Raw genomic sequence first — 12,029 nt, 5'->3', positions numbered from 1 at the left:
GATTCTGCCAGATGGGATGATCCTGAGCAAGACTTTCCCATGACCCTAGATAGATGTTAAAGCTCTTGACGGGAGGCCTTCAGGGTGTCTTTATAGAGTTTCTTTGGCCCACCTTGTGCTCGCTTCCCTTTCTTCAACTTTTCAAAGAAGATCTGCTTAGGGAGACGGGTAGCAGGCATCCTGGTCACATGGCCCAACCATCTGACCTGTGCTTAAGCAGTGTGGGAATGCTCATCAGTGGGATTCTGTCCTGCCATGTGATCCTCAGGAGCTTCCTCAAACAATTTCCTGGCATGGCGTTGGTAGACTGTCCAGGTTTCGCAGCCATAAGTAGGTGTCGGAAATATGACTGCCAGGTAAACCTTCAGTTTTGTTGCCAGTTTGATGCCTGCTCTTTCCCACACCGAGTCTCACAGACGGTCAAAGGCTGCACTAGCCTTGGCGATCCTGATGTTTGTTTCATTGTCTATGTCAGTGGTTCAAAAACTGCGGGAGTGCCCCCTAGGGAGAGCGTGAAGCGTCGGCAGGGGGGCCTTTTTTTAAGGTATAAACTTACTCTCGAAAGTTGTAATAGTAAAATGCACAAGGTGCAATTTCAAAATTGGGTAGTGCATCATCAATTCCTCTTGTCATGTTAATCATTGCATACCTTAGAGAGCTATTTATAATTTGTCAGAAATGTCCAGATCAACTAGCCCATGTCAGCTAACGTTTTTTAGCCCAAAGATATTTTTGTAATTTTTATGTCACTCAAATATCACATGAATACACATTAAACATTGCAAAATGTATAGAATTGCAAGAAACAGGACATTGTGCACGGGACATTGTGCTACCAACATAGGTGAATTTGTGCTACCAACATAGGTGAATTTGTGCTACCAACATAGGTGAATTTGTGCTACCAACATAGGTGAATTTGTGCTACCAACATAGGTGAATTTGTCCACAGCTGACAGTTTCTGACCTTTCACAGAGACGGTTGGGTCCACGTAAGGATTACCGGGGCAGGTTGGTACATAACTTTGGTCTTTTTTGTACTTAATGTGAGACCGAAGTTGTCACAGGCAGAAAAGTTGTATGCAGTCATCTGCAAACAAGAGGTCACGGAGAGCCTCCACTTTTGTTTTGGCATGCATCCTCCTCAGGTTGAACAGCCCCCCATCAAAGCGGTAGATGAAGCGGATCCCAGTGTGGTCTCTTGGGAAGGCATTTTACAGCATGGTGGAGAAGATCATGCTGAACAGGGTTGGTGCTAGAACACAGCCTTGCTTCACTCCGTTTGGGGCTGGAAACTGCTCAGATGACTCTTGGTGATCTTGCACACTAGCCATCATGCCATCATGGAACTGACGCACCATTGTGTTGAATTTTTCTGGGTATCCAAACATTTCCATGATCTTCCAGAGGCCCTCACGGCTGATGGTGTCAAAAGCCGTTGTCAGGTCAACAAAGGTGAGGTACAGGTGTGATTTTTGCTCTTGGCATTTGGCGAGCTGCAAACACCATGTCAGTGGTTCCATGTATTTTTTTTAAACCACACTGGCTCTCGGGCAGCAGGCCTTGGTCTAGGTGGTCTGTTAGACGGTTCAGGAGGATTCTAGCTAAGAATTTTCCAACAATTGACAGCAAGGATATACATCTGTGAAGCTAGGACAACATAGTCCCTGCCCATCTTCCGAAAACATCTGTTACCCTACCTCTTCAAACAGTATTTTAAATAATCCTCCTCCTCACCTCGACCCCACCCCCCCAAATAATGAAATTAAAATATAAAAAAACACAACCAGAACTTGCACTTTACCCTGATTGAGGACTGAGCTGAAGTGTTCGGCCAATCTGGCAAAGATTTTGTCTTTAAATCAAATCAAATTTGATTTATATGTCACATGCGCCGAATACAACAGGTATTTCACCTTACAGTGAAATGCTTACTTACAGGCTCTAGCCAACAGTGCAAAAAAAGTATTAGGTGAACAATAGGTAAGTAAAGAAATAAAAACAACAGTAAAAAAGACAGTGAAAAATAACAGTAGCGAGGCTATATACAGTAGCGAGGCTATAACAGTAGCGAGGCTATATACAGGCACTGGTTGGTCGGGCCAATTGAGGTAGTATGTACATACATTTATAGTTAAAGTGACTATGCAAATATGATAAACAGAGAGTAGCAGCAGTGTAAAAGAGGGGTTGTGGGGGCACACAATGCAAAAAGTCTGGGTAGCCATTTGATTACCTGTTCAGGAGTCTTATGGTTTGGGGGTAAAAACCTGTTGAGAAGCCTTTTTGTCCTAGACTTGGCACTCCGGTACTGCTTGCCATGCAGTAGTAGAGAGAACAGTCTATGACTGGGGTGGCTGGGGTCTTTGACAATTGTTAGGGCCTTCCTCTGACACCGCCTGGTGTAGAGGTCCTGGATGGCAGGCAGCTTAGCCCCAGTAATGTACTGGGCCATACGCACTACCCTCTGTAGTACCTTGCGGTTGGAGGCCGAGCAATTGCCGTACCAGGCAGTGACGCAACCAGTCAGGATGCTCTCAATGGTGCAGCTGCAGAACCTTTTGAGGATCTGAGGACCCATGCCAAATCTTTTTAGTTTCCTGAGGGGGAATAGACTTTGTCGTGCCCTCTTCACGACTGTCTTGGTGTGTTTGGACCATTCTAGTTTGTTGGTCATGTGGACACCAAGGAACTTGAAGCTCTCAACCTGCTCCACTACAGCCCCGTCGATGAGAATGGGGGTGTGCTCGGTCCTCCTTTTCCTGTAGTCCACAATCATCTCCTTAGTCGTGGTTACGTTGAGGGATAGGTTTTTATTCTGGCACCACCCGGCCAGGTCTCTGACCTCCTCCCTATAAGCTGTCTCGTCGTTGTCGGTGATCAGGCCTACCACTGTTGTGTCATCTGCAAACTTAATGATGGTGTTGGAGTCGTACCTGGCCATGCAGTCGTGGGTGCACAGGGAGTACAGGAGGGGACTGAGCACGCACCCCTGAGGGGCTCCAGTGTTGAGGATCAGCGTGGCAGATGTGTTGCTACCTACCCTCACCACCTGGGGGCGGCCCATCAGGAAGTTCAGGATCCAGTTGCAGAGGGAGGTGTTTAGTCCCAGGATCCTTAGCTTAGTGATGAACTTTAAGGGTACTATGGTGTTGAACGCTGAGCTGTAGTCAATGAATAGCATTCTCACATAGGTGTTCCTTTTGTCCAGGTGGGAAAGGGCAGTGTGAAGTGTAATAGAGATTGCATCATCTGTGGATCTGTTTGGGCGGTATGCAAATTGGAGTGGGTCTAGGGCTTCTGGGATAATGGTGTTGATGTGAGCCATTACCAGCCTTCCAAAGCACTTCATGGCTACCAACATGAGTGCTTTGGAAGTCATTTAGAAAGGTTGCCTTCGTGTTCTTGGGCACAGGGACTATGGTGGTCTGCTTGAAACATGTTGGTATTACAGACTCAATCAGGGACATGTTGAAAATGTCAGTGAAGACACCTGCCAGTTGGTCAGCACATGCCCGGAGCATACGTCCTGGTAATCCATCTGGCCCCGCAGCCTTGTGAATTTTGACCTGTTTAAAGGTCTTACTCACGTCAGCTACGGAGAGTGTGATCACACAGTCGTCCAGAACAGCTGATGCTCTCATGCATGCCACAGTGTTGCTTGCCTCGAAGCGAGCATATAAGTGATTTAGAGGGTCTGGTAGGCTCATGTCACTATGCAGCTCGCGAATGTGCATCCCTTTGTAGTCTGTAATAGTTTGCAAGCCCTGCCACATAAGACGAGCGCCAGAGCCAATGTAGTACGATTCAATCTTAGCCCTGTATTGCCGCTTTGCCTGTTTGATGGTTTGTCGGAGGTCATAGCAGGATTTCTTATAAGCTTCTGGGTTAGAGTCCCGCACCTTGAAAGCATCAGCTCTACCCTTTAGCTCAGTGCGAATGTTGCCTGTAATCCATGGCTTCTGGTTGGGGTATGTATGTACAGTCACTGTGGGGACGACATCCTCAATGCACTTATTGATAAAGCCAGTGACTGATGTGGTATACTCCTCAATGCCATCGTAAGAATTCCGGAACATGTTCCAGTCTGTGATAGCAAAACAGTCCTGTAGTTTAGCATCTGCTTCACCTGACCACTATTTTATAGACCGAGTCACTGGTACTTCCTGCTTTAATATTTGCTAGTAAACAGGAGTCAGAAGGACAGAATTGTGGTCGGATTTACCAAATGGAGGGCGAGGGAGAGCTTTGTACACGTCTCTGTGTGTGGAGTACAGGGGATCGAGAATTTCTTTCCCTCTGGTTGCACATTTAACATGTTGATAGAAATTAGGTGGAACTGATTTAAGTTTCCCTGTGTTAAAATCTCTGGCCACTTGGAGCGCCGCCTCTGGGTGAGCGGTTTCCTGTTTGCTTATTTTCTTATACAGCTGACTGAGTGCGGTCTTAGTGCCAGCATCTGTCTGTGGTGGTAAATAAACAGCCACGAAAAGTATAGCTGAACACTCTCTAGGCAAATAGTGTGGTCTGCATTTTATACTCTACTTCAGGCGAGCAAAATCTAGAGACTTCCTTAGATTTCGTGCACCAGCTGTTGTTTACAAATATGCACAGACCGCCCCCCCTCGTCTTACCGGAGTGTGCTGTTCTATCTTGCCGGTGCAGCGTATATCCCGCTAGCTGAATATCCATGTCATCATTCAGCCACGATTCCGTGAAACATAAGATATTACAGTTTTTGATGTCCCGTTGGTAGGATATTCGTGATCGTACCTCATCTAATTTATTGTCCAATGATTGCACGTTGGCGAGTAATATTGACGGTAATGGCAGCTTTCCCACTCGCCTTCTGCGAATCCTTACGAGGCACCCCGCTCTGTGTCCTCTGTACCTGCGTCTCTTCCTCTTGCAAATAACTGGGATGTTGGCCTTGTCGGGTGTTTGGAGAATGTCCTGCTTGTTGAAGAAAAAATCTTTGTCTAATCCGAGGTGAGTGATCGCTGTCCTGATATCCAGAAGCTCTTTTTTGCCGTAAGATACGGTGGCAGAAACATTATGTACAAATATCGCGAAAACCCCCCACATAATAGCACAATTGGTTGGGCGCCCGTATAACTGCTGCCATTTCTTCCGGTGCCATTTTACATCATAGTGTCTGGCCAGCTGGGTGTCCAACCAGTCTTTGCTGGGAACACTAGTTTCTACCGTAGGTGCACACCAGGTGAAAGAGGAGAACATCGAGCAGCACATTCTTGAAACTCTAGGCCACAGTTTGGAGTCCTTAACTTCTCTGGGATATGTGGGACGCTAATGTCCCACTTGGCCAAAAGCCAGTAAAAATGCAGAGCACCAAATTCAAATAAATTACTATAAAAATAAAACTTTCATGAAATCACACATGAAAGACACCAAATTAAAGCTACACTTGTTGTGAATCCAGCCAACATGTCCGATTTCAAAAAGGATTTACGGCAAAAGTACACCTTGCGATTATGTTAGGTCAGTACATAGCCACAGAAAAACACAGCCATTTTTCCAGCCAAAGAGAGGAGTAACAAAAAGCAGAAATAGAGATACCTCCGGGGTGGCGCAGTGGTCTAGGGCACTGCATCGCAGTGCTAGCTGCGCCACCAGAGTCTCTGGGTTCGCGCCCAGGCTGGGCTGGGTTCGTGCCCAGGCTCTGTCGCAGCCGGCCGCAACCGGGAGGTCCGTGGGGCGACGCACAATTGGCATAGCGTCGTCCGGGTTAGGGAGGGTTTGGCCGGTAGGGATATCCTTGTCTCAGTATGTAAAAAATGTAATAAAATGTATGCACTCTGGATAAGAGCGTCTGCTAAATGACTTAAATGTAGATAAAAATAATCACTAACCTTTGATGATCTTCATCAGATGACACTCATAGGACTTCATGTTACACAATACATGTATGTTTTGTTCGGTAAAGTTCATATTTATATCCAAAAATCTGAGTTTAGGCGGGACACTACTGTCTCACTTGGCCAAAAGCCAGAGAAAATGCAGAGCGCCAAATTCAAATAAATTACTATAAAAATCAAACTTTCATTAAATCACACATGAAAGATACCAAATTAAAGCTACACTGGTTGTGAATCCAGCCAACATGTCAGAATTCAAATAGGCTTTTCGGCGAAAGCAAACAATACTATTATCTGAGGATAGCACCATAGTAAACAAAGAGAGAGAAGCATATTTCAACCCTGCAGGCGCGACACAAAACGCAGAAATAAAAATATAATTCATGCCTTACCTTTGACGAGCTTCTGTTGTTGGCACTCCAATATGTCCCATAAACATCAAAACTGGTCCTTTTGTTCGATTAATTCCGTTGATATATATCCAAAATGTCCATTTATTTGGCACGTTTGATCCAGAAAAACACAGGTTCCAACTTGTGAAACGTGACTACAAAATATCTCAAAAGTTACCTGTAAACTTTGCCAAAACATTTCAAACTACTTTTGTAATAGAACTTTAGGTATTTTTTTACGTAAATAATCGATAAAATTGAAGACGGGATGATCTGTGTTCAATACAGGATTAAAACAAACTGTAGCTAGCTTTCTGGTCACGCACCTCTAACAAACAGTACACAACAAGTGACCCTCGTTGAAGATGGCCATACTTCTTCATTACACAAAGGAAAAACCCTCAACCAATTTCTAAAGACTGTTGACATCCAGTGGAAGCGGTAGGAACTGCAAGAAGGTCAATTAGAAATATGTATTCCCAATGAAAATCCATTGAAAAGAGAGTGACCTCAAAAAACAACAACATCTGAATGGTTTGTCCTCGGGGTTTCGCCTGCTAAATAAGTTATGTTATACTCACAGACATGATTCAAACAGTTTTAGAAACTTCAGAGTGTTTTCTATCCAAATCTACTAATAATATGCATATCTTATCTTCTGGGGATGAGTAGCTGGCAGTTGAATATGGGTATGCTTTTCATCCAAACGTGAAAATGCTGCCACCTATCCTAGAGAAGTTTAGCCTTGACTCCGAAGATGCAGAGGCAGATTGGACAGCTCTCAGAAATAACACCAGAATTACACACTGCACTGAAAGACCGGCCAGTAAAACACATCTCTGAGAAACGCTGTTTTAGATTTCCCTTTGACTTTTTTCCTTCCAACAGAATTTGGGAGAAAAATAGTCCTTCTATTGGCGTCACTTTCTTCTCCACATGCATCTTACTCAGAGTGCAGAGAAGTATAAACATAACTTATAGACATCTAAGGAACTGTTTTTATGTGATATTTCAATTCATGATGAAATAATATACTAAGGAAGTGAACAAATCCTAGTCCTTGGTAAGTAAGAATGGTGAGTGGTCTTTCTCACAGGCAGTAGGGCCTATAGCGTCCTACATTGTGTCTTTGTGGTTTTTCACTCCTCGGGCCTCTTGCTGTGCTTATAGGGGCCCCATACACTGTGGTTAGGTCCCTTCACTGTCCCTCTAAGAGCTTCAGTTCCTGAAGTTTGGGCGAACTCTCTGACTTAAGGAGTATTACATCCTACATCTTTATGGCCCTTCACTAAGCATTTTTAGACCTTACACGCCAGGTAGGGTTTTGTAAGAAAATATTGTCTATTCAACATGAATCACATTGTGACCCACCACCAAATGAGAAAGAGAGCAAGGCAGAGACAGAAAGTGAGAGCAGACAGTAATATGAGGTATTTTAGAACACCACGTGGAATACCCTGATCGTGAAATATTGCACTGGCATTGGGGCCAGGAACTCTGCCTGAGCTCCTGGGCAATGTTTCTCTTAACAAGATCATAAATTAGTTTGGCAGTTTGGTTCTAAAACCGGGGGCCAAGCGAGGGTAAGAACTTAACCTGAGATTGAGGCTCCTAGTATTCACTCTCGGCACTAATTGGCCAAGTTGGCCACAATAACTAAATACTTACACAGTGAGGCCCAGTCTGCTGAGACTAGCTGCACCAAGAGGCACAGTGTGCTGAGACTAGCTTTACGGTGAGGCCCAAGGTTAAGATGTGTGAGCTGCACCGGGAGGCCCAAGCTGGTGATATACTGGCTACCAAGGGTTGGAACCGGTTCAGGGAACAGAACCAAAAATAGGAAAAAAATAGGAAACCGGAAAAGGACATTTTTCAAGGAACAGAAACAGAACCGCAAACGAAGTGATCTATACCGTTATTTTAAAAGGAATAAGAACTGGTTAATAATGTTATTTTTTGTTGTGGGCATTTAAAAAAACTTTTTTACAGTCCCACAAACAAATGCAACACAGCACCTATGCAGAAACTTCTTCCAGTGTCTGCCTGCCAGCTGAAAGTGTGTGTGTGTGTGTGTGTGTGTGTGTGTGTGTGTGTGTGTGTGTGTGTGTGTGTGTGTGTGTGTGTGTGTGTGTGTGTGTGTGTGTGTGTGTGTGTGTGTGTGTGTGTGTGTGTGTGTGTGTGTGTGTGTGTGTGTGTGTGCTACCTGCCCCATACTCTGTACTTACTGTACTTACAAGCGTGATTCAGAAGATGGGGAGAGATATTGTTTACTAGAGAAAAATGGATTTCACTTCTTCAATGTTAGTTAAGGATACTATTATCACGTTTCATGTTGAATTTATTAACTACAAAAGAAGACATGTTTTTAATTCTGGTGCCGCTCTGCACACACACGCATGTTAGCTAGTTCTGGTCCAGCTTTAAAGTTCAAAGGACATTCAAAGTTCCTTCATAGAAGCCGCTCCTCCGTAGGTATAGCAATGTTGGCTAAATTCAGATAATTCAAGATGCCAAGCCTCCTCCTCCACCAGGGATAGATTTAGATAAACTTGGATTTTTCGTCAGGACAGCATGGCCTTCGCTCCAGATCAAAACTCCAAACCGACAACCTAAATTTGGACAAAATTAACCTTCAATTATCACTGAAGTGTGAAGTGAAAGGTGTCGAGGCCTTTGGGCCCAACAAGTGGCAGGAGTCTTTGAAGCCCCTTTTGAAGCCCCCTCCTGCTGTTCAAAGACCATCCACTGGCATTTTCTACAAGAAATCTGCCTCAGAAATAAAAGCTTCTCCCAAGTGGGTGTGACACCTACTCCCGTTGCCTGCTGCACTGCTGCTTGGATTCCAGCTGGTGATCTGTTCACCGTCTGCCCCGGCCTGTCTCCCCCTGTCTAGTATAGGTACCCCCACCACACTCCCCCCTCTCTTCTGAGCTTTCGCTCACCACCAGCACACACACACTGTTGGGGCGAGTGACTCTGAACTTGGCTAGCCCCAAGTCATATTTTTTTCTTATTAATTTTGCTATTTTGCTATATTCCTCATGACTCGTGCATGCTTTGTTGACTACAAACTTTCTTTACCCAACCATGGGACAGACTATGTATGTTCCCACACTAGGGACTCTGACTCTCTATTGGTTACTCAGACTTTGGCCTCCCATCCTATTCTAACCACCTCTCGCTTTGTAATCATGTTACCTGATGAAATTGCTGTACAATATGATCTTGTTGCCATCTGATGCACATTCAGATGTCATAAATCAGCACTGCAGAGCTCTCCCTGTCCTATGCCGTGCCTTGATTGTATTACTGTTGATGATATCTGGAAATGTGCATGTATACCCTGGCCCATCTTCTGTTGCTAGCCCCAATTCTGACCTGTGCTCTGATATCTGCTTCACTGATTTCTGCTCTCGTAAAGCCTGGGTTTTCTGCACGTTAACACTAGACGCCTATTACCTAAAATGGATCAATTGAAAGTGTGGGTTCACAGATCCAATCCAGGTTAGTTGGTCATTTCTGAGACATGGTTAAGGAAGAGTGTTGTGAATACTGATGTTAACCTTTCTGGTTATAACCTTTTCGGCAAGACAAATCTTCCAAAGGTGGGGGAGTGGAAATCTTTACCAAGGATCAACTTCAGTGCTCGGTTGTCTCCACCAAGTCTGTCCCCAAACAATTTGATTTGCTGGTTTTAAGCATTACACTTTCAAATAGCTCTTTGTTGACTGTTGCTGGGTGCTATCGTCCTCCATCAGCACCAGCCTGTACCCTACCTGCCTTAAGCTCTCTCCTGGCCCCTTACACTAAGTCTGAATTTGTCCTGCTAGGTGACCTAACCATGGGACATGCTTAAACCACCTGACCAAGTCCTAATGCAATGGGACTCCCTGAATCTTTCTCACATTATTATCAATCCCACAAGGTATGACTCAAACACCCAGAAAAGGCTACTCTCCTTGATGTTATCCTCACAAATAATCCTGATAGGTATCAGTCTGGTGTTTTCTGTAATGATCTTAGTGATCACTATTTTACAGCCTGTATTCGTAATGGCTGCTCAGTGAAACGACCTGTCCTGATTTGTTATAGAAGCTTGCTAAAGAACTTCAATGAGCAAGCCTTCCTTCATGAACTGGCCTCTGTAAAATGGTATAGAATCAGCTTGATCGCCTCTGTCGAAGACGCTTGGACCTTCTTTTTTGATATTTTCAGTGGTATTGTTAAAAATAAAATAATAATGAGAATACAAAACCAGTTCAGCCCCTGGTTCGACCGTGATCTTGCGGAGTTACTCCAGCTCAAGAATTGCATTTGGCGAAAGGCTCGGCACACACATACTCAGGCTGACTGGCTAACGTTCAGGCTAATGAGTAATAAGTGCACTCAGGCTATCCGGAAGGCCAAAGTTAGTTACTTTAAGGCGCAGTTCTCTCTCTGTGGGTCTAACCCAAGAAGTCCTGAAAAACGATTCTAGATTCTGCCCGCACCCGCCCGCCCGACTAGCATCACTAATCTGGACGGTTCTGACTTAGAATATGTGGACAACTACAAATACCTAGGTGTCTGGCTAGACTGTAAACTCTTCTTCCAGTCTTGTATTAAAACATCTCCAAACCAAAATTAAATCTAGAATCGGCTTCCTATTTCGCAACAAACCCTCCTTCACTCACAAACATACCCTCGTAAAACTGACTATCCTACCGATCCTCGACTTTGGCGATGTCATTTACAAAATAGCTTCCAATACTCTACTCAGCAAACTGGATGCAGTCTATCACAGTGGCATCCGTTTTGTCACCAAAGCCCCTTATACCACCCACCACTGCGACCTGTTTGTTCTAGTCTGCTGGCCCTCGCTACATATTCGTCGCCAGACCTACTGGCTCCAGGTCATCTATAAGTCTATTCTAGGTAAAGATCCGCCTTATCTCAGCTCACTGGTCATCCCCAAAGCCAACACCTCCTTTGGCCTCCTTTCCTTCCAGTTCTCTGCTGCCAATGACTGGAACTAATTGCAAAAATCGCTGAAACTGGAGACTTATATTTCCCTCACTAACTTTAAACATCAGCTATCTGAGCAGCTAACCGATCGCTGCAGCTGTACATAGCCCATCTGTAAGTAGCCCACCCAATCTACCTACCTCATCCCCATATTGTTTTTATTTACTTTTCTGCTTTTTTGCACACCAGTATTTCTACTTGCACATCACCATCTGCTCATCTATCACTCCAGTGTTAATTTGCTAAATTGTAATTACTTCGCCACTATGGCCTATTTATTGCCTTGCCTCCTCACGCCATTTGCACACACTGTATATAGACTTTCTTTTTTTCTATTGTGTTATTGACTGTACGCTTGTTTATTCCATGTGTAACTCTATGTTGTTGTTTGTGTCGCACTGCTTTGCTTTATCTTGGCCAGGTCGCAGTTGTAAATGAGAACTTGTTCTCAACTAGCTTACCTGGTTAAATAAAGGTGAAATAAAATAAATAAATAAAATAAAACAGTTAAAGACCTGGAGAATAAACCCTCCTCCTCACAGCTGCCCATGTCTCTTAATTTTGACGATGTGGTTGTTACTGTCAAGAAGCACATGGCTGAGCTCTTTAATCACCACTTCATTAAGTCAAGGTTTCCTATTTGACTCAGCCATGCCTCCTTGCCCGTCCAACATTTACTCATCTCCCACCCTTTCCAGTGCGACTATCCCTGATGCGTCTCCCTCTTTTTCCCCTGCCGACCTACAAAGTTTCTCCC

This window comes from Salvelinus namaycush, chromosome 10 (genome assembly GCF_016432855.1).
Source record: "Salvelinus namaycush isolate Seneca chromosome 10, SaNama_1.0, whole genome shotgun sequence".
NCBI lineage: Eukaryota > Metazoa > Chordata > Actinopteri > Salmoniformes > Salmonidae > Salvelinus > Salvelinus namaycush.
Note: the sequence above shows the minus strand (reverse complement) of the source record.